Genomic DNA, 25848 nt, shown 5'->3' with positions numbered 1-25848 from the left:
TCAGCCTCTCCTTCTGTCATCAACCTTCACAGACCGAACTTCATTCGAGTCACCTTCCCCATCATCAGCCTTCTTACCGTCATTCCCTGCCCTCTCAGTGGTCCTCTCATGGATTCCAGCAGGCATTTCAAGTTGCAGGTTTTTCACTGATGTAGCTACAGCTTGAGCAAAGGCTGTTTGAACAGCGGGGTCTAGCTGATAAACTTCATTGTTGCTATTTCATCCAACTGCACTTCCTTCCACTCTAGTGTTAGTGACTGGCTCTACATAAGGTTCTCAGATAATACGGGGCCTACCACGACATCCCGTACGACCTTATTGACCAACAATTTTCCTTTCTCCAGCCATTCGTTGTTTATAAGGAAACACAAACATCATCACTCAAGGAACTATTTAGTACAAGGATAGTAAGGCTATCAGGTAATAACAATGGCCAGCTGTGATTAGCTGATCACGTTACTCTCCGTATCCTATACACTTCCCTTTGTGATTCCACTTGTGCTAGTTCTACTTTTAATAGTTAGACATTCAAACAGTTCATATAATTATATACCCCTATCCCTAGTATTTAAGCTAACTTCTTCACACACTCTTACGTTACATGTGAAATTAGTCACACACTTTACCTTTACTTAGCTTGCTTGAGCGACACATGGCTTTCTTTAACTGGCATCTTCGTTCCTTTCTTACTCATATCCTAGTCTCTGTTCGAATCTAAGCATGTAGGATGCTTATTTCTCTCGAACTTATGCTCTGATACCAACTTGTAAGGCCTCAGTCTCAGTGCCCTACATTAGTGTTGGATTTACTCAAAAACACAGTTCTAAATATCATAGTTAATTAAAACTTTCGCGGAATAAATAAACCTTCAATCATTCATTACAAACATTCGATACTTGTCTTAAAAACAAAACATAATTGGTTTATTTAAAACATCATGAAAAAACTTCTCTGGATGCCAGTCCCTTCAATCCAGCCATGTGTCCTTCTCTCAAGCCAACCGCTTCAATCTATTCACCTGCGTGCATACTAAAAGTCAGCTACGCTGAGTGAGTTCTAGTTAATTTGGCAACATACATTCATACATTTACTTTCATATACGCATCCGAAGATACATATTATATATTTTACATGTTACCTTTCTTTCGTACGTTCATACATTCATCCATACATTCTTTCGTACTATCACACTCTCATACTTTCATACTACATACATAATATCTTTACCATCTCAGATATTATTAGGTCTGGTCCCTTTCTTCTCTTTCTCAGATATTATTAAGGTCTGGTCCCTTCCTTCTCTATCTCAGATATTATTAGGGTCTGGTCCCTTTCTTCTCTATCTCATATATTATTAGGGTCTGGTCCCTTTTATCTCATATATTATTAGGGTCTGGTCCCTTCTTTCCAAACAACCATACCTACGCTTATTTATACGCACATTCTATTATATACATTCATATACATTCCTACTCATTCATATATCATTCATGCATCTTATGTAAGACACACCTTTCCTGGCGATACGTGCAATATCCGAAGATCGTTCACGTACCGACAAGCATACATTCATAACATAAATGTAACTATCACATCTATCATTAGGACGTACACTTACCACTTAAGGTGAGTGTATTAAGATTTACATTGAGTATGCACACAGTCCCGAAAACATAACAAGGAAATGAGGCTAGAAACTCACCTGCGTACTGTTACGTTCACCGTTAATGGTTATTCCTTTCTTTAGGTGCACGACTCACTGTATAACAAATACACGTATCAATTAACTATCACTACCCATATCGTGTTTCTAGTTTAATTATAACCCTCAACGAACGGGAGTACGGGGGGCAGCGCCCCTACAGCGGGTAACTAGGGGCGGCAGCCCCTAACAGGTCCAAGGGGCAGAGCCCCTGGTTGGGTTTAAGCTGCCAGGTCAGCTTAGAAAAAGTTTATTTTAATTAACTGTTCTTAACAAATTTTCCATTAGAATTCTACAATAATATTTTATTGTTAACTCGTTAACCCTTTAAGGTATATTTCATCAATTAATAAAGTTCAAGGGCTTCTACGTAATTAAACCATTTTGTTCTACGTCCAGGGACCTTTCTGACATTCTTTCATATTCTAATTCGTTATACAGTTCCTTAACGAATGGGGCTCATTAGTTGCCTCCTAACGCGTGTGTTCTTTCATAACGAATGGACCTTTATAGAGAATGAACCTTTTTAACAAATGAACCTTTTTAACGAATGCACCTTTATAACGAATGAACCTTTTTAACTGAGGGTTCATTCGTTAGTTCTCTGTTAACGAATGGCATAACGAATGGCAGTTCATTCGTTAGTTCTCCATTAACGAATGGCATAACGAATGGTAGTTCATTCGTTAGTTCTCCGTTAACGAATAGCAGTTCATTCGTTAGTTCTCCGTTAACGAATGGCATAACGAATGGCAGTTCATTCGTTTGTTCTTCCTTAACGAATGGGCATAGCCCCATTCGTTACACGTGCCTAGGGTTAGCGCACGAAATGTCAGAACATACCCTGACATTCCCCAATCATTGGCGGCCTTTCTGACGTCGTCTTTCCGGCGCCGCCGTGCCAGAAAAGTGGGCGGTTGCCGGAAAAACACGTTCCGGATCCGAGCTAGGGTGACCCTAAGCTCTTCATTCAATCAGATTTTACCCGATTCCATCCGAATCTCGTGACTTTAACAGTTGAGGGTGGCGGTTAGTCGTTTCGTGACTAGATCTAGCGGCTTAGGATCCATATAAGATCATACTATCATTACCTCAGATCAATTCTTGGTTCCCCCCCCCTTGGGTTCGGCTAGTGAAAGAGAAAAAGAGAGAGTGAGCTTAAGTGTGTGTTTTGAATGGTGTATGGAATGAGTGGAAATGAATGGATTAATGGATAATTATGGTTTATATATTATAGGTCGTGGGCTTAAACCCATGGTCTTTCTTCCTTCCTTGTTAATCCAAGTCCATTATCCACATTATTTAACCCAACACAAGCCCAACTCATAGATACTCATATTATTATTATTTTATTAACCGTAACAGGAAACATGATGTTACATACCACTCGTGCTTGCTACAACTGTGGAGATCCTAACCATATCTCAATATGTGTCCTCAGCTTGCCCATGCTCATCAAGCCATTGTGCCTACAACCTACTATGCCACCCATGCTCACCAATCCCAGGTTATACCCGCACCTTACTACACTACCCAAGCTTATTATTTCAAACCTATCAACCCCAAGTTCCTTAACAATTTGCACCTCAAGCCTATGTTCCCCAAGTGCCTTAGATCATGGCTCCTCCGCCTGCATCAACTCAAGCCCCTGCTATCCAAGCTCCTCCATTGAATCAATTTGCCCAAACACCTCAATGTTCTAATGGACGTGCTCTTATGATGAATGTAAAGAAAGCTCAAAGCTCCAGCGATGTGGCGAATGGTACATTCCTTATTAATGATCATTTTGCTTCGGTATTATTTGATACGGGTGCCAATAAGAGTTTTATTTTTTATTTTTTGGATTTTGTGTATATTATTGCTAATCATCGGGATAAGTTATCAAAGCCTTTCTCCGTTGAGGTTGCCAATGGGAACCCTATTGTAATTGATTCGATAATTCGGGATTGTGTAATAACTCTTAATAAAGTCAAGTTTCGTATCGATCTCATTCCTTTGAAAGTGGGTAGTTTCGACATTATTGTTGGAATGGATTGGCTCACTCTAAATCATGCTAAAGTCGTATGCTTCGAGAATTTCTTCGTATACCTCTCAAAAATGGTCGCATTTTTAATGTTTTCGATAATACGCCAACATCTAAGCTTAACCCCATGTCGTGTTTTCAAGCTCAATGTTATTTGTGTAAGAAGTATGTTGCTTTCATATAGGGGTGTTAATCGGGTCAACCCGATCGGGTTTCGGGTTAATCGGGTCGGGTTAGTCGGGTTTTCCTTAAAAAATATCTAACCCGCAACCCGACCCTATTAAGGTTCAGGTTAGTCAGGTTTGGGTTATTCGGGTTTCGGGTTTGTCGGGTCGGGTTAGTTGGTTTAATCGGGTTAACCATGTTACTTTATAATTTTAAGTTGTTTTATGTGTTTGTAACTTGTAGGTTGCAAAATTTCTCATTCCACTTAATTTTCAATTTGAGTTTTTTTTCCAAGTAATTATCTTATAATTTCACATATAAACCTATAAATGAACCGAACAGACATGAACAAAGGCGCCCGTATTCTTTCATTTAACTTTTAACGAACACAAACACTTAATTGTAAAAAATATTTGTGCTCATGATCATTCATTTAAAATCTAAACGAAGAATTCACGAACATAACTAAACAAATATAAACGAGCATGAAGGAACATATATGTACATACATTAACGAACACAAACATACATTAACAAACATAAATGAACGCATTTAAATAAACACAAACAAACAAATATAAAACATATCAGGGTGATATAATTACTAAATGCAAATATTAATATGTAAACGAACATGAACGAACGTAAACAAACTTAAATGAACGATCATAAACAAACATTCACAAACATAGATGAAAGAGTGAAATATGTGTTCATGCTCGTTCGTTTATTTTAATGAACACAACATAAATGAAACATTATTGTCTTTATGGTGCTTATTTCACCTTTTAATCATTGTATATAAAGTTAAGTATCTCCACTAATTGGGTTATTCGGGTTAACCTGAAACCCGACTTCTTCCCAAAAATGAACCCGAAACCCGACCCTATTAACAATTCGGGTTATTCGGGTTAACCCGAATAACCCGGTTAATACTTTTTGACCCGATTTAACCCGACCCGAATTTGCTTATTCGGGTTCAAGTCGGGTCGGGTTAATCGGGTTCGGGAATTTTGGACACCCCTACTTTCATAGCTCTTGTAGTGGATAAAGAGCATAAAGAAATGAAGACATACGATATCCCGGTAGTGCGTAATTCTCCCGACGTCTTTACCCATGACGTCTTCGAACTCCCTCCTACTCGCTAAATCGAATTTTGTATTGATCTTGTACATGGAGCTAATCCTTTTGCTAAAACACCTAACCATCCTGCACCAACCGAAATGCAAGAGATTTCGAGCCAACGACAAGAACTCTCGAACAAGGGTTTTATTCTCCTGAATTCTTCTCCATAGGGCGCACCTGTATTGTTCGTTAAGAAGAAAGATGGTTCAATCCGCATGTGCATTGGTTATCGTGAACTCGACAAACTTACTGTCCTAAAGTGTTATTCGCTTCCTTGCATCGATGATCTTTTCAATCAACTTCAAGGAGCCGCATGCTTCTCTAAGATCGATCTTCGTTCGGGTTATAATCAACTTCTCATTAATGAAGATGACATCCTCAAGAACGCATTCCGTACTTGATATGGGTATTACGAATTTCGTGTTATGTCTTTTGGGCTAAACAATGAACCCGCAGTTTTCATAGATCTTATGATCCGTGTGTGTAAACCATACTTGGACAAGTTCGTAATTGTTTTCATCGATGATATCTTGATCTAATCGAAATCCGAAAATGATCACAAAGAGCACCTTCATGCAATTCTTGACCTTCTTCTAAAGGAACCATTGTACGCCAAGTTTTCTAAGTGCGAGTTTTGGCTTAAAGAAGTTCAATTATTGGGTCATATTTTCAACGAAAAGGGTATTCATGTGGATCCCGCAAAGATTGAAGCAGACAAAAATTGGAAAACACCGATTCTCCCACCGAAGTTCGATATTTTCTTCGGTTGGCGGGATATTACCGTCGTTTTATTCGAAAATTTTCAAAGATTGCATTGCCCCTCCCCACCTTAACACACTAGGCTAAACCCTATGTGTTAAGGTCAAAGTAAGAAGAAGCCTTTCAAAACCTAAAGGACATGCTTTGAAATGCTTGCTCTTCCTGAAGGAAATGAAGACTTCATCGTCTTCTGTGATGCATCTAACCAAGGCCTCGGTTGTGTCCTTATGTAACGAGGCAAGGTTATCGCATATGCTTCTAGACAACTCAAGGTTCACGAAAAGAATTATCCGACATATGATCTCGAACTTGGTTTTGTTGTATTTGCCTTGAATATTTGGAGGCACTATCTCTATGGTAAAAAAATGTGTAGTTTTACTGACCAAAAGAGTCTCCAACAAATCTTTGATAAAAAAGAACTCAACATGAGACAACGCCAATGGGCCGAGTTGCTTAGCAACTATATTGTATACGTTTTACATCATAGAGTTGGGGGGCTACCTCCAAACTAAACCTTAAGGGATGTTTTATTGATTATTCTGCTGCTGCTGCTGTTGGAAATTGTTTTGATACTGTCTCTGCTGAGGAAATTGGTTTTGGTTGTTATTCTGAAACTGATTTCTTTGTCAGTTTCCATATGAGTTTCCTGAAGATGTATCAAGTTCATCATCTGGAACATCTGTTATTGTTCCGGCAGTCTATAAAAATTCGGATGAACAACTTGCATAAGACCGGTAGGTCTATTGAAAGACATATATAAAAAGTCTGGCCTCTGCATCTGTTGTACATGAATTATAATTCTAGTTGTAGCCAGGACTTGTTGAAGAGACAACATCGAAGATAGCATTGATAAAGGAATCAACGTGAAGCACATATCTGTTGATGTCGTTGTCATAAGAGTTACCAACGGTGTACTCTATGAAGTAGTAATCATCGGTGTTGGTGGAGTAGATACATTAACAGAACTAGACACCACAACCCTTGGAACACTTGGTTATGGCTCTTGAATCTAAACACTAGAATCTCTACGGTATCTTTTCTTATCCGGTTTAGCCACCGCAATCGCTTTACCTTTAGCTTTACGCTTACGTGCTACCCTTGCAACACCCTGATCACCATCACCTCTCGGATTAACTTAAAGAGGTTAATTAAAGATTCTTTAAGGTAAATCTATTTGCTAAACTTTCATAGTATCATCTTGGTTTATAATGAATCTTAATTGAAGTTTAATAATATTGGTTAAACATGTGATCAGTTTTTAATAAGAAAAGGTTATGTTGTAATTATCACTTGATAAGGAATTTTAAAATACTCTTAAAAGATACCCCAATTGCCGAGCTTGACAATAAGCTGAGGAATTGCTAGTATTGTGAGGCCTTGGTTATAAACTGTAAAAGAGACACCAAGTACCGAGCTTGATGATAAGTCGGGGAACTGCTATTCTAGTAAGGGCTTGGTTGAGAAAAAAAACATAAATCCTAATATGAACATGGACCAAATGAAGTGTTAGTAGTAATTGATCATCTTAAAATTGGAATGATTGACAATATTGTGAAAACGGATTGTTGACATTCATCCACTAAAATCGGTTAATTACTTGTCAAGTGTGTGTGCAACATAACCTATTTTAAACAACTCTTGGTTGGTTATTACTTGAGTTCTATAATTTTTCAAGAGTTGTGTGGGTTAATATTTGGTAATTCAAGATTGATCCTTTACTACTTAACTCATCTTAATTGGTATTTTAAGTATAAATATCAAGGACAATTCATTTAGTATTTTAAGAGATTTGTCTCATCTTTAAAGTAGGTTATCTCAAGAATATTTAATATAAACCACTTTCTTACATAATAGGATGTTTTAGTGGTGATCATGAAGTTATGCATATCTCTTTCTTTAATTATCATAGAATAACATGACTTAGGAATATGGTGTTATTCCCACATTTAATCACTAAAGCAAGCTCATATCACATGTTTACCAATTAATTATTAAACCAAGTTAAGAGGAGTTTTAACCAAGATGATACATTTTTATCCTTGATCATCTCCTATAATATAAAAGCCCCAAAATATTGTCTTTAATTTATATATTAAATTTCTTTTAAAACTTACTTGTCAAACCAAAACCACTATGATGTTTACTTCCTGTTAGAATAAATACAACGATTTAGTAGTAAAAATCAAACAAGTGTGTACGTGGATCGATACTTGGTTCTTACATATACTTTACTAGATATATGATTGGTACACTTGCCTATTTGTGTGTGGTTTAGTTAAGATAAAAATCATTTTTATTAAACTCGACATTTTGTGAAACAATCTTCTATAATATAGGTTTTATTAGATATTTATAACTCTAATCGAGTATTGGGTTCGACTCGTTGCATGGTGCATGAATCAGAAAATGAAACCACTAACTATATAAGTTAAGCGAGTGTTCGATTCAACTGGTCCGGTACTCAATATTAGATCAAGTTCGGTTCTGATTTATCCAAAGTGTGAAAACTAGAAAATAGACTCATATAAAAAACTTCTAAGTGAAACCATATATTAACCGAATACAACTTAGTGTAGATGTTCAAACGGGTTTAAACGAGTGTTCAATATTGTTGGTCTGAAACTTGAAATGTGACCAAGTTCAGGTAAAACATGTCCATTATACGAAAAGTATATGTAAAATCATAAACATGCGGCACATATGTTATATAGCATATACGGCGTATATGTAGACTTATACGTTAGAAATGACTTATACGCTGGAAGACTTATCCGCTGGAAACTTACACGCCAGAAACATATACGGGGCATAAGTGAAATTTCGGATAAAAGAATGATATGCGGCGTATAAGTACATAAACGGTGAATATGAACTTATGCGACGTATAAGTTAATAATAGAAGATTTATTTGTAATAAATGGTAATGTTTAAAAATGATAAAGACCTAGAATGAAAGACCGAGGCTAGAATAGATACGTAAGAGCACGAGAGTAGTAGTTAAACTTATGTTCCTCGTTACACAGCCAGTTGTGCATAGGTAAGGAAGGATATCACGACTAACTCTGAAAGGAACCAAAGTCAGGTGAGTTTCTAGCCTCATTTCCTTGTTATGTTTGTGAGGCTGTGTGCATGTTCAATGTGATTAGCTAATACACCTACCTTAAGTGGTAAGTGTATGATATATGAATGTGTATGAATGATATATGTATGAGGTTAAGAGTATTTATGAAAGTACATAATAAATTTATATGTAAAGAAATGTATGTATGGTGTATGGAAAGAAGGGACCAGAACTTAATAATATTTGAGACAGAAGGGACCAGACCCAAATAATATCTGAGATAGAAGGGACCAGACCCTAATAATAACTGAGATATAAGGAACCATACCCTAATAATATCTGAGACATAAGGGACCAGAACCTAATAATATTTAAGACAGAACGGACCAAACCCTAACAATATCTTAGATAGAAGGGACCAAACCCTGATAATATCGGAGACATAAGGGTCCAAACCCTACTAATATTTGAGATGGTAAGATAGTTATGTATGTAGTATGAAAGTAATAAGGAATGTATTTATGAAAGTATGAAGGTACGAAAGAAAAGTAAACATGTCAATTTTATAGTATGTATCTTCGGATGCGTATAAGTAAGTAAGTGTATGAAATGTCTGTTGCCTGATTAACTAGAATTCACTCAGCGTAGCTGACTTTTAGTATGCACACATGTAAAAAGATTAAAGGAGCTGGCTTGAGGATGGCGCATGGTATGGACTGAGCGGCTGGCATCTAGAGAATAAAGATATGATGTTTTAGTTATGATGTTTTAAGTACGCCAATTTGAATGTTTTATACAAGAATGTTATGATTTTGTAATATATGGTTGAAAGTAAGATAAAAGAATGATGTATAAGTATATATGTAAAAGTAAGATAAAATATGAAAGTATGAAAGTAGGAAAGAACGAAAGTATGAAAGTAAGAATGAAGGTATATACTTACGTATGTACAAAAGAAAGTAAATCATGTTAAGTACGTAGTATGTGAATGTAATGTATGTTTTCTGATTAATTAGAACTCAGTCAGTGTAGCTGACTTTTAGTATGCACGTAGGTAGATAGACTAAGGCAGCTAGCTTGAATGAAGGCACATGATATTGACTGAAGAGCCTGGCATCTTGAGAAAAATGTTATGATATTTTAGTACGGCTTTTATATTATGTTTAAAGAAAAGAATTTGTTGAAACCTTTCAAGATCTATCCGCGTCGATACATCAATTAAACAATACGAGATCTATACGTTAAATATATACTTTATTGATAAATATGGAGTAAATAGATTATGGTGGAGAAATAATTTATGGGAGGATAATATAAATCTATATACAAGTTCTCTACTAGATTATGAGCATGAGCTTCCTATTTATAGGCTATTTTACAATATACATTAAATACACATACTAGACAACCTATAACTTATTCGATCGCTACGGACACCGAAACCATGCACTAACAGACTCCCCCTTTTCCATAGCTATCGAATACTTTATCCTTGAATACTTTAACAGCAAATCACCAGTCACAAACCGTGCACTAACAGACTCCCCCTTGACTGATAATTTTCGGGCTTGTGCAGAAAAACAATCTTAATGATTATGTAATAGGTTGAAGTTTAATGTTTTCGCGAAAGTTTTAATTTACTATGATATTTAGAACTGTGTATATGAGTAAATCCAACGCTAAAGTAGGGCACTGGGACCGGGGCTTTACATAATTACATCAAAGAGTAATTACGTAATTACATAATTACTCTACTATATATATATATATATATATATATAAATATAGGGTTTGAATAAAATACAAATAAAATTAACGTGCTAATTGTGAGAATCAAATAGAGTAATTATGTAATTCCATCGTAGAATAATTACGTAATTACTCTATGATCTAATTACATAATTACTATACTTGTATATATAATTACTCTATTTGATTCTCACAATTAGCATGTTAATTTAATTTGTACGTTAACTTTACCCTATACACACACACATATAGGGATGACTTATTGTACATTACGTACGCGAGTTTTTGAACGGTGGTTTCAATTGAACACGATGGCAACTGTAAATATCGAAACAGTAACCCAAAACTAATTTCACATGAAATTCATCGAGTGTAATCGAATTTTTGAACTTCACGTTCTATCTCATCCGATTTATGAACCCTAATTAGAGCCTAAACTACGAAATTTTAAATGTCAAAACCGAAATCAAAATAGAACGTCGTTGAACATTAAGATTCTTCAAATCGCATAAAAAATTGATGATTTAATCAATCAAACTGATGTGTAGAAGGCTGTAGAATCATCAACCAATTATGAAATTACAGAATAATTCTCAATTTAGAATATGATTAGGGTTGGGCCAAGTGAATAATAGGATTGCAAATGTGCAGATTTTAAAACATAGTATGTAAAACGTTCAAAACAAGTTTCCGACCAATATGAATTACACACTGTACATTAAAAAGCTCAGACAAAAATATAAGACTCTTAGAACAAATTTTTGACCAATACGAATTAAATACTTTAAATGTTCTATTCAAAAATTGAAGACACTCATAACAAATTTCTAACTAAAATGAATTACACACTTTAAAGGTTCATAACAAAAGAAACTAAGACACTCAGAACCAATTTCTTACCAAAACATTTTAAATGTTAAGAACAAAAATCTAAGTACTCAGAACAAATTTTTAACAAAAACGAATTACACACTTTAAACGTTCAGAATAATAATCTAAGACACTCAGAACTAATTTTCTAACCAAAACAAATTAACACTCAGAACAAACTTTAAACACTCAATGGACAAAACTTTTAACACACAAAAGGTACAAAACTAAAAAAACTCATAACAAAAATTTAAACACTCAAATCAAAACTTTAAACACTCAAAACAAAAACCTTAACAGTCATAACAAAAAAACGCTTAGAACAAAAAACACGTGTGCATTTAACTCCCTGTTAGTTTCAATTCATGTTCAGTTCCGAAATTGAAGTTGATGTGAGGATCGACTGATGATTTCTGTATGATTAAGATTGATTTCCTTGTTCAGTCCACCATCCATTGTTTTTTGGCCTATTTAATTTGTATGAGTTTTGTAGTTTTGATAAGACTTGTATTGTATTGTGTTGTGTTGTGTCGTGTCTGAATGACAAGCATACTAAAGCTTGTGTTGTAGGTCCTCTGTGTTAGGGAAAGTGTACAAGTAACAAGAATGGTTTTGATACAGATGGTCTGAAAGAGGTCATGAAAGGGATCCCTAGAAGATATACAAACACTTTTTTTGTCAAATGAAGATAATAAGAAAGTCAACTTATGGATTCAAGAGGTTGAGCATACAAATATTGAAGATGATTTGTCAAATAATTGTGATTATGATAAGTTGATAAATTCTTTATCACTAGAATTTTGCAAGACTAAAACAAAACTTTACACCCATTAAAATGTCATGGAATGTGACTTACCTGAGAACATTTTAGTAATGTCAAAGATATTTATATGATGAGGCCATGATGGAATACCACTTGATCGAAGATAGTGTTTACTTTAATGAGAATAATAATGAGATTGGGAAGCCTAAACTGTTGACGTTTTCAACCACAGAAGATTATTACATGGAATCTAATTTAGGTTCAGAAGATTATATAAATATTAGAGATGATCATGATGAAATAATGTTTGTAAACTTTGTCTATTCAAACTTAGGTTTTGTTGAATTAACGATTAAGATGTCAGGTCCTTTTGTCTTAGTTTATTATGTGCTTTGTGTAATTCCAACACGCGACACACATGTTGGGGCAAAGTCTGGGGAGGTTTTCGCAGTTTGATATTACGGGTGACGTGGATACAAAGGTCTGTTAGGTTTCTATGGTGGCTAGTCAAAAACGTTTTAACAATTTAAACCCGGTTTTAAGATTTGTTTCAAAGTTATTAATAATATAAATAAATAAACAAACGTGGTGGAATGTAAAACAAGTAACCATCAAACCAACACCGAGAAGGATCCGGTTACAACAATACGAGCACGAGATCTAAACAACCATATAAGCATAAACGACAAAAGAGGGTATTTATGTTTACCTCGGTTACGAATAACTGGTTGAGACACGGAGGAGTAAAGAACGAAGGTAGGTGACAACACAAGACCGATGGTGGTTGAACCGAAATTCTGGCGTTCAGTCGGCTGCGACCAGTAGTGGTGGTCCGTCAGGTGGGTGGCGGCCGGATAAGTGGTGACGGCTAGGGTTTAGTGTAATAAGGGACTTGTGTGTTTAGGACATATATTATCTCATAATATGCTATGTATTTATAGGAAACAATTAGGTTTATTCACTACTAAACCCAATGGGCCTTAAGCCCAATCACTTCACTAATAGCCTTATCCACCTAATTAATCTTGTTTAATTGTGTCTGGCCCAGTTAACTAATTAAGCGAGCTCGATGTTCGTTATCCCCAGTGTAACTCTCACGGGTCATTACTGGGTCGGCCGCGTTGACTTGACCTGAACCGGTCCATAAATCCAACAGTCTCCCACTTGGACGGTGTTGGATCAAGTAGCACAACGCTAACAGTTAGAGGTGCTCTAGCTACACATAGCTGTCCCCAACTGGTTATGACATTTTAAATTCATTAACTGAAAATATATTGGAATACATTATTGCAAGATAATGAACTTATAGTAATCGTTGTCATCTATCCTTTCCGTATGAGACATCAATTGAACAATGAGTGATGCATCATATCAATCTCATATAGCATTCAATTATTGTAGTTCTCGAAATTGAGTCAAAGTGGTCCAATCAAACACACAGTAAGTTTGGGTGAGGCATCACACTTTAGCAATTGAATCAACGAGGGCGCCAAGATGTCTAACTGTTACATTTCATGTAAGAATACAGAATCCTATCTTGATTACATACAACTCCCACTGAACTCCAGAATATTCCCAATCAATGCCTTTATGACTGGAAGTTACGCGACAGCGGTTAACATGATCAAAGAATACTCTTCGGTAACTGAATGTTTTAATATGTATATCAGGTCTAAGGATACTAAATGAGTGTATATTATCAAAACATATTATGATCAAGATCCATGAAGATGATTTGATGCGAGTTACATCCAACGTCATTCATAATGAGGTATGTGAGTTTGGAAGTCAACTCCTTGAGTCCAAAGTCATAATAGTCTTAATTCAGAATCGTTCCCATGAATCTGACCGACTACAGATAATTTAGAATATAATTTTCACGGATTAAACATATTAAAAGAACACATTTGTATCATTCAACGTTTGCATATAACCATTAAATCTAAAGTGAACTGAAAAGAACAACTTCTTACATGTTCATACATCCAAATACTAAATCAAAATAAATCACTAGCTAATCTAAGACCGATAGCATCTCTATACTTGTCCTGAGTCATCGGCTTAGTGAACGGTTCTGCTAGGTTTTCAACTGTGTCAATTTTGCTTATTAAAATGTCACCCCGTTCCAATATTTTTCGAATAAGGTGGAACTTCCTTAGGATATGCTTAGTTCTGTGATGAGACCTTGTCTCTTTGGCCTAAGCAATAGCACCTGTGTTATCACATAACACCTCGATTGGTTTGTTGATACTCGGAACCACATCGAGGTCGGTGATGAACTTCTTCATCCAAGCACTCGCTTTAGCAGCATCTGATGCAGCTATATATTCGAATTCGGCGGTTGAATCCACCACTACATTATGCCCGGAGCTCTTCCAATAAATAGCTCCTTCATTGAGAGTGAAAACGAATCCTGATTGTGAGCGAGAAACATCTCGGTCAGTCTGGAAGCTAGCATCAGTATAACACCTTACAGTGAGCTATTCTTCCACTCCTCCAAACACAAAGAACATATCATTGGTCCTATTCAAGTACCTCATAATGTTCTTTTCTGCAGTCCAATGGGCAATGCCAGGACTTTGTTGAAAACGACTAGTCATACTCAAGGCATATGAGACATCAGGTCTAGTACATAACATAGCATACATGATGGAACCAACCGCAGAACCATATGGAATTGCTTGCATATGCTTAGCTTCAATGTCCGTTGCCGGAGATTGCGATTTTTCAATACGATTCCTTTAGTCATTAGAACAGCTCCTTTTTTTGGAGTTTTCCATTGAGAAGCGTGCCATTACTTTGTCTATGTAAGTACTTTGACTTAGCCCTAGAAGCCGCTTGGGTCTATCTTGGTAGATCTTTATTCCCAGAATATATGTGGTTTCTCCAAGATCTTTCATTACAAATCAAGATTCCAACCAGTGCTTAACTTCCTTAAGCATGGGAATGTTGTTTCCAATGCTCAGTTTATCATCCACATACAAGATGAGGAATGAGATAGTGCTCCCACTAGCCTTTTTGTAAACACAAGGCTCATCTTCATTTTTGATAAAACCAAACTCTTTGATTTTCTCATCAAAGTGAAGATTCCAGCTGCGAGATGCTTGTTTAAGTCCATAAATGGACTTATTCAATTTGCACACCCTATTAGGATATTTGGGATCGACAAAACCTTTAGGCTAAACCATATAGACATCTTCAGAAAGGTGTCCATTAAGAAAAGGCGGTTTTGACATCCATTCCCATACCTCGTAGTCATAGTACGTGGCTATAGCAATCAATATCCTTATTGACTTAATCATAGAAATGGGCGAACAGGTCTCATCATAGTCAACACCTTGAGTTTGAGTAAAACCTTTCACGACTAGCCGTGCTTTTTAGGCTCGTATATTTCCATGCATATCGGTTTTTATTTTGAAAATCCATTTGCTCCCTACTACCCGACCATCGGGGGGTAGCTCAACCAAGTTCCAAACTTGATTATCATGCATAGACTGCATCTTGGCGTTCTTGACATCTCGCCATTTCTTAGATTCCGGATCCAAGATAGCAGATTCGTAGTTAGTAGGTTTGTCATTAGACTCAGCTACTAATAAGACTTCGGGACCATATAAATGCCTTAAGTATCTAGAATTTGGTACGAGAGTCCTACTACTTCTGCGAACACTCGTATTTATGTCTGATGTATCAGCAACAACAACTTGTTGATCAGATGCTCCAACTTCCTCAGCGGTTGTTTGTGGTTCTTGAATTTCTTCAAGATCAACAATATTATCCCCAGTTCCTCAATCGAGAAATTACTTCTCGAGGAAGTGGTCTTTCCTCTTGATAGAAATCGAATTTGTATTAGGATGAAATAAGTAATAACCGCTTTGGTAATAGTATCCGATAAAAACAAATTTTACACCACGGGGATCGAGTTTGTCGTAAAATTCACTTGTGACATATGCATCACATACCCATACTCTATAGAAAGATAAGTTGGGCTTTCGCCCATGCCAAATCTCATATGGGGTTTTTCTTACCTTCTTAGTTGGAGCCAGATTGACAATGCGGACGGCGGCATAAGGGCGAAACTCCAAAAGGAGTGAGGCAAGTTAGTTCTGCACATCATCGATAGAACCATGTTTAGCAAAGTTCGATTCCTCCTTTCGCTCAGGCCATTATGTTGGGGTATGCTGGGTGGAGTGAGCTGTGAAACAATTCAACGTTCTTTTAGATGACTGATGAACTCTGAGCTGAGATACTCTCCACTTCAATCTGATTGAAGTATCTTAATGGTTTTCCCAAGTTGGTTTTCCACTTTGGTTTGAAACTCTTTAAACTTTTCAAAAGTTTCATGCTTATGCTTCATGAGATACACATAAGTGTATCGACTATAATCGTCGTTTAAAGAAACGAAGTATCTTTCATGGTTTATAGACATGGTTCTGAAAGGTCCACACATATAATTATGTATGAGTCCTAACATATATTTTGCTCGTTCACTTTTATAAGTGAAGGAGTCCTTGGCGAGTTTGCTAGACAAGAAAGATTCACAGTCGTCAAAAGAGTCCGCTCCTGTAGATTCAAGAATCCATTCGGATTGGAGTATTTTGACTCGCGCTTTCCCGACCAAGTCGGCAATGCCATAGAAATGTATCATTGATGTCATATTTGATACGTTTTGAAAGATTATATACATTATTGTTATTTGAACATCAATCTCATAAATACCATTTCGAGGTTTAGCATCAATATAAAATATATCATTCAAGTAAGCAAAATAGAAATGCCATTAAAACCATACTTAAAACCTTGTTCAAAAAGCAAAGAATCTGAAATGATGTTTCCGGTCAAACCAGGTGCATACAAACAATTATTCAAATTAACGATAAGGCTAGATGGACAAGTAAAATGAAATACTCCGGTTTCCAGAACTGGTACTCTCTTCCCATCAGCAACGATGAGTTCCATGCTTCCTTGCTTTAGTTTCTTCCAGTTTTCAGGCTCCTACAAGACATTAACAATGTGATAACCACATCCGGTATCAAATACCCATGTGTTTCTAGATTTGGCGAAAAGTTTAATAATGTATATGGAATTACCTCTAGAGGAGCCTTCTCCATTAGCCCTCTTCATTCTGATCTCAGCAAGATAGTCGGGATAATTACGCTTCCAGTGTCCCATTTGGTTGTATCAGTAGCACTGGCGCTCCTTAGGGGGCGGCGATGGTATCTTTGGAACCCCTTTGTTAGCATTGGTGGTGCGACTGGCAGCAATGCTAACCTTCTTCTTGCCTTAGCCTTTACAACCCCGACTCTTGGGTTTAGGCTTCTTGACACCAGCAGATGAAGTTGCCATTTGATGAAGTTGATGCCATTCAGTTTATGCTTCTCAAGGATAGACTTAAGGGCGTAGGATGAGTTTTTGTTAGTTGGCATCTGATTAGTAAAGCAAAAGTAAAGTTTATTAGTATTTTCGACGTTGTAATCCTATTATTAATGACCCAATTAACATTAATAAAATAGGAACTTGAGATTCTAGCTTCCAGTTATTAATGGCAATTGTAGCACACAACATTAATAAGTTGTTAGACAGACTGACAACGATTGCCAATTGTGAATAGAGCACAACTCCCAGTTATGAGGCCTATTAAGACAACGATTGCCTAAATATAGATACATTTAGCCTCATCTATGCCCACTTTAAGTCTTCAGACAGCTGTAGTACGTAACAAAAGAGTAAAGTAATAGGTGTCCTAGTACAGTCACATGTGAAAGGGCCGGATGTGTCAACAAAACGCTCTCACCTTTATGGGATAGGCTAGAAATCAAGTGCGTTGTTGTAGCTCTAAACACTTGAAATTTCGCAGTATGCCTCAAGTGTGACTTATATAGACTATTGATTTCAAATTGGGATTAATTTTAGAATTACCGAATAGAGTAAAAGTCAATTTTTACTGTATATTATCGGGACAACATGATGAACCCTTTCATCTGTTAGGACACTTAGTTTTAAATAACCTATTAAAACTAAGTTTGTCTGGATATGACTAACCAACTTTAAGTTAATAGAAAATCTATTAAGTTATGAATTTTGGAAATTAAATAGCCTTTAATTTGTAAAAACATAATTCGTTAATTTAAATATTTATGTAAAAATTATTTGGTATTAGGTTGGTGATATTATAACCTATTATAATCAAACAAGCAACCACAATAACAAATAAGAATATGTAAATCCTATATGACCAAGAAAGTTGATCAGTCTTGATAGAGCCTATTAGCAAGGCCTATCGGGTCAAGGGGTCACAACACAAACAACCACAAGGATGGACTCTTGGTGCATCCCGTCACTCGTCAAGACTGCCACTAACTCCAACGATCCCGTGAGCTTGTCCTCGGTTATCTTCGGGTCTTCTTCATTACAAAATATAATGAAATACTAACCTTTTTCCTACTAAAATTTTGAACCATCCATATGCCCAAAAAACTATAAAAATATAACCGAATATAAATACAACTTTTGAACCAACCATATGGCCAAAAACCAAGATCAAACATCCAAACACACAAAGGTCGGGCCTGATTTACATATTTGCATAAAAATAGATCGGGCAATATTTTGGTCAAATAAAATAAACAAAACTTTGACCAAACCAAGATTTCCCTAAAAAACTTGTAGATCAAAAACTTTAACTATTTTAAAGTTTATGATGTAGATCCGGTGAAAAGATGGAAATCGACTCGTACGTTGTAACCAAGGCTCTAATACCACTGTTGGGTTTCTAAGGTGCCTAGTCAAAAACGGTTTAACAATTTAAACCCGGTTTTAAGATTTGTTTCAAAGTTATTAATCATATTAATAAATAAACAAACACATCGGAATATAAAACAAGTAACCATCAAAACAAAACCGAGCATGATCCGGTTACAACAATACGAGCACGATATCTAAACAACCATATAAGCATAAACGATAAATGATGGTATTTAAGTTTACCTCTGTTCCGAATAACCGGTTGAGACATGGAGGAGTAAAGAACGAATCTAGGCGACAACACAAGACCGATGGTGGTTGAACCGAAATTCCAGCGGCGGAGGCGGCGGTTTCGAGAAACACAGCAGCGGCGACCGCTCAGCTACAACAGCGGTGAGGCGACGGTGTTTCGGCGTTTCAGTCGACAGCGACCGGCAGTGTCGGTCCGGAAGGTGGGTGGCGGACGGCTAAGTGGTGACGGCTAGGGTTTAGTGTAGTAAGAGACTTGTGTGTTTAGGATAGATATTATCTCATAATACGCTATGTATTTATAGCAAACAATTAGGTTTAGTCACTACTAAACCCAATGGGCCTTAAGCCCAATCACTCCACTAAAAGCCTTATTCACCAAATTAATCTTGTTTAATTATGTGTGGCCTGGTTAAATAATTAAGCGAGCTCGATGTTCGCTATCCGCAGTGTAACTCTCACGGGTCATTACCGGGTCGGCCCGCGTTGACTTGACTTGAATCGGTCCATAAATCCAACAAGGTCAAAGTATTAATCGTCTAAAATCATCAACAAAAAGATCGTCACTGACACAGGAAAACATGTAAACTCGACCTGGTTCGTTTGAGATATGGTTTTACAGTACAAAAAATACAACATAAAATATAAAAACCGAAAAATGTTGTCATCCCTCGGTGCTCCACACAGCGGAAGATTAAGTGCAATTTATAGTAAAACAACATGAGAATACCTTCAACATCATCACTATCAACGAAAGAAAGCAGCCAACAAAATAATACATTAGATATTCTAAAGACCATATCTGCATAGGTGTATTTTTCGATATCTTACTTCGTAGCCTTCAAATAGACACCAATGCTATCAACATAAAACCCGTAAAGGCCATAAAATCCAGAAAATGAACTGTCATCCCATGGTAGTATGAAAGGCATCCCGCTTAGAGTGCCAAATGGCCCAAGAATTTTATTATTTGTCACGAATGTTATTGATGAAATTATGACATTGCCTGGATCATTTCCCCTTGACTTTGCAACTTTTCCATTAATGTCATTAATATCTTCATCCCAGTCGAACAATACTTGAAAATTTAAAAAAAGATAAGATTCAAACACAGAAACTTTATTGTAACATCCCGAAATATCCAGAAAATAATATTAATTATATTAATTATTATTGGTGAGAAAGTTTACTCGGGTTATCGGGAAATAATTAAATAGAGAAGGAGTTGGTATGGGTCGGGCTAGTGTTGGGTAATGGATATGGGTTATGGACTTGGTCTATGAAGGAAGGATGGAAGGACCATGGGCCTAAGCCCATGATCCATAATTATATAAACCTTAAATCACCAATTATCATTCATTTTCTCATACTCCATACACCACCAAAACATACACTTAGCTCTCTCTCATCCTACTTTCTCTCTCTAGCCGAAATAGAAGAAGAATTGATTTCCGACCCAAGGTAATGATAGTGTGATGTTGTTTATACTCAAACCCGTTAGATTTATTCACCAAACGACGAGCCGACACCGTTAAACCGTTGAAGTCATGAGATCCGGGTGGAATCGGATATAAACCGAACCTAAGATGAGCTTAGGGATCACCCTAGCTCAGATCTGGATCGAACGGGACGAAAAACGGTGAAAACGGTCGTGAAACAAGTGAGATCTCGCTTTTCCAGCGAGATGCACGTTTTTCCGGCAACGACAGCGCCGGAAAAGCGGCGCCGGAGGTTGTGTCACATCAGATGTGACGTCTGACGTCTGACAAAACCCTAACCCTAATTTGTTACGGAATTCTAACGAATTAGAGGTAATTCGTTAACGGAAGGGTAGCTAGTTCGTTATGGCAATTCGTAATGGTGGGAGGACGAACTAGAAGCAGCTCGCTAAGTGATTCGTTAAGGAGAAATGACGAATGAGGATAACGAATCAGACCATGTTAGCTGATTCGTTACTCGTCCATTCGTCAAGGCAAGATAACGAATTAGCTCACTCAGTTCGCTAAGTCAAGGTAACGAATTAGGCAGTGTTGTGATAACGAATTAGGCTTAATTCGGTATAGCAATCAAGTGGCGAATTAAATAATAATTTAAAATCGTAGTGGAAAATATGATAAGACAATTAATAGAGATAAAATTTTCCAAGCTGACCTGGCAGCTCGACCTCAGCCAGGGGCTCTGCCCATTAGACCCTGCTAGGGGCTGCCGCCCCTAGACCCCGCTGCCAGGGACGCTGCCCCCGGACCCCCGTTCGTCGAGGGTTGTAAATAGACTAGAAACGCGATATAGATAGTAATAGTTAATTGACATGTGTAATCGTTATACAGTTAGCCGTGCCAGCTAAAGAAAGGATTAACTACTATCGGTGAAAGTAGCAGGACTCAGGTGAGTTTCTAGCCCCATTCTTTGTTATATTTTTGGGGCTTCGTGCATACTCGATGTGAAGTGTGAATACACTTACCTTAGGTTGTAAGTGTATGCTATGATGTTTGATGTGATATATTTATATATGTTATGATTGGCTCTCAGTTGGTGCGTGAACGATCTTCGGATATTGCACGCGTAGACAGGGAAGGTTAGTCGGTGTGCAAACGATCTTCGGATATTGCGTGTACCGTCATTCGGGAATGATCCCCAAGTGGTTATTAGTGTGTATATAAATGTTGTGATGTAACTTGATTATTATATAAATGACGTGGTGATATAAAGTGTGTTGTAGACAAGTAGAAGTAGGGTGTGATAGAAGTGGCAAGGGTCTAGTAAGAGTGTTAGTGGCATGACGATAGTACGTGGTAGGGTAAGCCTATACGTGACTTCGTTATTAAAGTGGCATAACGTTATTCGTTATTAAAGTGGCACAAAGTGGCATAAGTGGCTAAGCTGTAGGGGCAGTTAAGTGGCTAAGCAGTAGCAGGTTAGACAGTGGGTTATGTGTCTTCGGATATGTATGTATTGTATGTAGTGGTTGTATGACAAGTTGCCTGATTAACTAGAACTCACTCAGCGTAGCTGACTTTTAGTATGCACGCAGGTGATCAGACTAAAGAACTAGCATGAGGATGACACATGACATGGATTGAACAGCTGACATCTGAAGATGAAAGAAATGGTGTTTTAAATATGATGTTTATTATCATGGTTTTAAAGTAAAGATTTAATGTTTTGTAATGAATGATTTAAGTTAACGTTTCCGCGAAAGTTTTAAATTAACTTTGATATTTAGAACTGTGTTTATGATTAAATCCAACGCTAAAGTAGGGCTACCGGGATCGGGGCCTTACATTTATGCTAATGTGTTTGCACTAATTTTTCTCTTCACCTCAGAAAGTTTATCTCCACCGTTCCAACCATCGATCTTACTAGAACTGTATATCAACCCTCTATATTGTGTGGTGAACGCCAAAGAGTATATTAGATCGCCACAATCAATGGTTATCTTCTTCAAATGATGATTTTGCTCAAGTTTCAAAAGACCATTTATTTTGAGGACTTCCTAGAGTTCTTCCCCATGTTCCAACCCTCTCATGATTTCCTCATGGGCTTTCACATACACACCAAGCCCATTAATATAATAGCCAGCAATGCCATAAAATCCAACTAATGAACCTTTGTTCCATGGTACGGACTACGGAGAACACAAAAGTTGATGCTCGACCAAAAGGTCCATGGGTCCTCTTGTTCGTTTCAAAAGACTAACCTCGAGTACCAATGCTTCCATTAATACAAACTATTTCCTCGTCCAAGTCAAATGCCACCTAATCAATATTTTTATAATACCATGTTAAGTGTTGGTGAATTATTGATCTCTTATCGTTAAGCCTAATATGTATACATACAACGGAAAAGCTTAACAAGTAATTACAGCTAATTACATTACAAAATAATAATAAAATATACAACAATATGTTCTATAGTCTAGTACACACACAAATATATATATATATATATATATATATATATATATATATATATATATATATATATGTATATATAGGGGTGGAATCTAGAGAGAACTCCTCTTAAAGAGAGAACTAGAGAACTAGAAAAGAATTATTTTTAACTATTTTAAAAAAAATTATTTTTTGATTTTTTTTCTTTCCTCATTCTAATAAAATGATATTGATACTAAAAAAAAAACTTTTCGGTGTAGTACTGTAGTGCATATATGCACTAATGCCTATTGCATATATACAATAGTGTTTTATTGCATATAATACAACACAATTGCATTATCCAATACACAATATTGAATATATGCAAATACGTCACTAATAATTGTATTCAAAACACATTATCGCATATATGTAATACAACACTAATGCACTGTATGATTCTGAAGCCTATGTATAAGATTCCATAAGAATGGATATTGATGAAGGCACTAAGGTAGAATGATCTTTTTGTGCTTAACATGAGTGTTGCATCATTGACTCAAGGTATTGTACAGTGCTTTGTCACCAAGGCTTCTAAAAAGGAGTCGGTGTTATGGCATCGTTGTATGGTCACATCAATGTTCGCAAGATGAACTATCTTGTTCAATACCAAATGGTTGAAGGTATAAACGTCAAAGGTTTTCATTTGAGTACGGATTGCTTGAGTTGTAAGAAAGGTAAATAAAAGAAGTCGCACCCGACCAAGTCTCTGAATTCAATTAACTTACCTTTCGAGAGGGTACACATGGATTTGTTTGGTCCTGTGAATGTCAAAAGTATCACCGGGGAACTTTAGTGTTAGGTGGTCACTGATGTTTACTCACGCTTCTCGTGGTTGATGTTTCTTGAATCGAAAGATGAAACCTTCAACAACTTGATGACCTTATTCAAGAAGCTCGAGATGTTATATAATCTGCCAATATGAAGAATCAGAAGCGACAATGTACCGAGTTTAGAAACAACCAAATGCTTCAATACTGCAACGAGCATGGTATTCTTCATGAATTCAGTGCTCCCTATTCACCACAACAAAATGGAGTTGCTGAACAAAAGAATAGGACGTCGATTGAAACAACTAGGGGGATATTGGCTTATTCGAAACTACCTATGAGTTTTTGGTCAGAAGCTGTTGCCTTAGCTTGTTACACTCTTAACCGAATTCTGATGGTAAAGAAGTTTGGAAAAACCTGTTTGGAGCTTCATAACCAACGAAAGCCGAATTTGAAGTGGCTTGAGTCATTCAGATCTTAGTGTACTATCCTGGATCCTGATGGAAAATTTGCTGCTAAGTCTGTGGAAGGTTTCTTTGTAGGTTATGCTAGTCCTTTGAATCGAGTATTCTTACCTAGCATCAAATGGGTTGTGCAAGTACAACATGTGGACTGTCAAAGATATGACACTCCTATTCAAATAAAGGGCGATTCATGGATGTTTGACTACGACAGCTTGTGGAGTTGTTTCTATTTTCTTGAAGAGGAAATCACTTATGAGATAGCCACACTATTATTTCAACAATATTTGGGTGAAGATTTTCATGAAGACAATACTACACAAGATATTCCAATCTTTAATGAGGATCCGTCACCTGATGTTGATAACCATGTTGATGATACGCCAGCTACACCGTCCTTTGATGATAATGGTGAAGATCACAATGATATGATTATTCTTTGGTACAACCAACATCTACTTCTGATCATGTGCTTTCTATTGAAGTGGTTAATGATGAGAATGTTACTAGTCTTCCAAATGATGTGATAGTTCCTGATGAGGTTATACCTCAAACTTTGTTATATCACCCAGAAGAGAATATTATTGGAAATCTAAATTCAGGAGTATGCACTCGAAGCCAACTTGACCGAAGTCTAAGTTGTTATTATATCAAGTTGCTCCTCTTCAGAACCGGTTCTCGTTCAAATGTTTCATTTCACAAATTGAACCGAAGACATACGAACAAGCATTGACTGAAGAGTGTTGGGTAAATGCAATTCAAGAAAAATTGTTGCAATTTGAAAAGCCTGGGGTATGGAAACTTGTTGATCTACCAGATAACAAACGATGCATTAATACCAAGTGGGTTTTCAAGTGCAAAAGGGACGAAAATGGTATAATTGTCAGAAACAAATCTCGATTACTGGTTCTCGGTTTCAATCAAAGGGAAGGAATTGATTACAATGAAGTCGGCTCCCGTTGCTAGACTTGAAGCTATTCGGATATTCTTAGCCTTTGCATCTTGGAAGGGTTTCAAGGTCTACCAATTACATGTTAAGTCTTCTTTCCTGAACGGAAAATGGGTGAAGAAGTCTTTGTAGGACAACCACTGGGTTTTGTAGATCTGATTCACAAAGACAAGGTGTACCTGCTCGACAAAGCTCTTTATGGTGTACATCAAGCCCCGAGAGCTTGGCATGAAACATACTCTAAACACTTGTTAAACAATAACTTTGTTCGTGGCACCGTGGATTGTACATTCTTCATGAAGGAGATAGATGGTCAATTGTTGATAGTCCAGATCTATGTGGACTTTATCATTTTTGAGTTAACAAACGATGTTCCGTGCAAAGAATTTGAGGAAGTTATGAAGTCGAAGTTCGAAATGAGCGCAATGGGAGAGTTAAAGTTTTTCTTGGGTTTGCAAGTCGAACAACTTTCTGATGGTATCGTCATTCATCAGACGAAGTATGTCAAGGATATCCTCGAAAAGTTTAA

General features: G+C 36.8%; 1 pseudogene; it reads right to left on the bottom strand.

The window, feature by feature from the left end:
• On the bottom strand, positions 1-24129 carry LOC143586265 (mannose/glucose-specific lectin-like; annotated as a pseudogene).
• Between the last annotated feature and the right edge of the window lie 1719 nt (positions 24130-25848).

This window comes from Bidens hawaiensis, unplaced genomic scaffold (genome assembly GCF_021521415.1).
Source record: "Bidens hawaiensis isolate Kalapana, Puna unplaced genomic scaffold, B.hawaiensis_p1.1 tig00034594_1, whole genome shotgun sequence".
NCBI lineage: Eukaryota > Viridiplantae > Streptophyta > Magnoliopsida > Asterales > Asteraceae > Bidens > Bidens hawaiensis.
The sequence above is the reverse complement of the archived record's forward strand: the minus strand, read 5'-3'. Positions and strand labels throughout refer to the sequence as shown.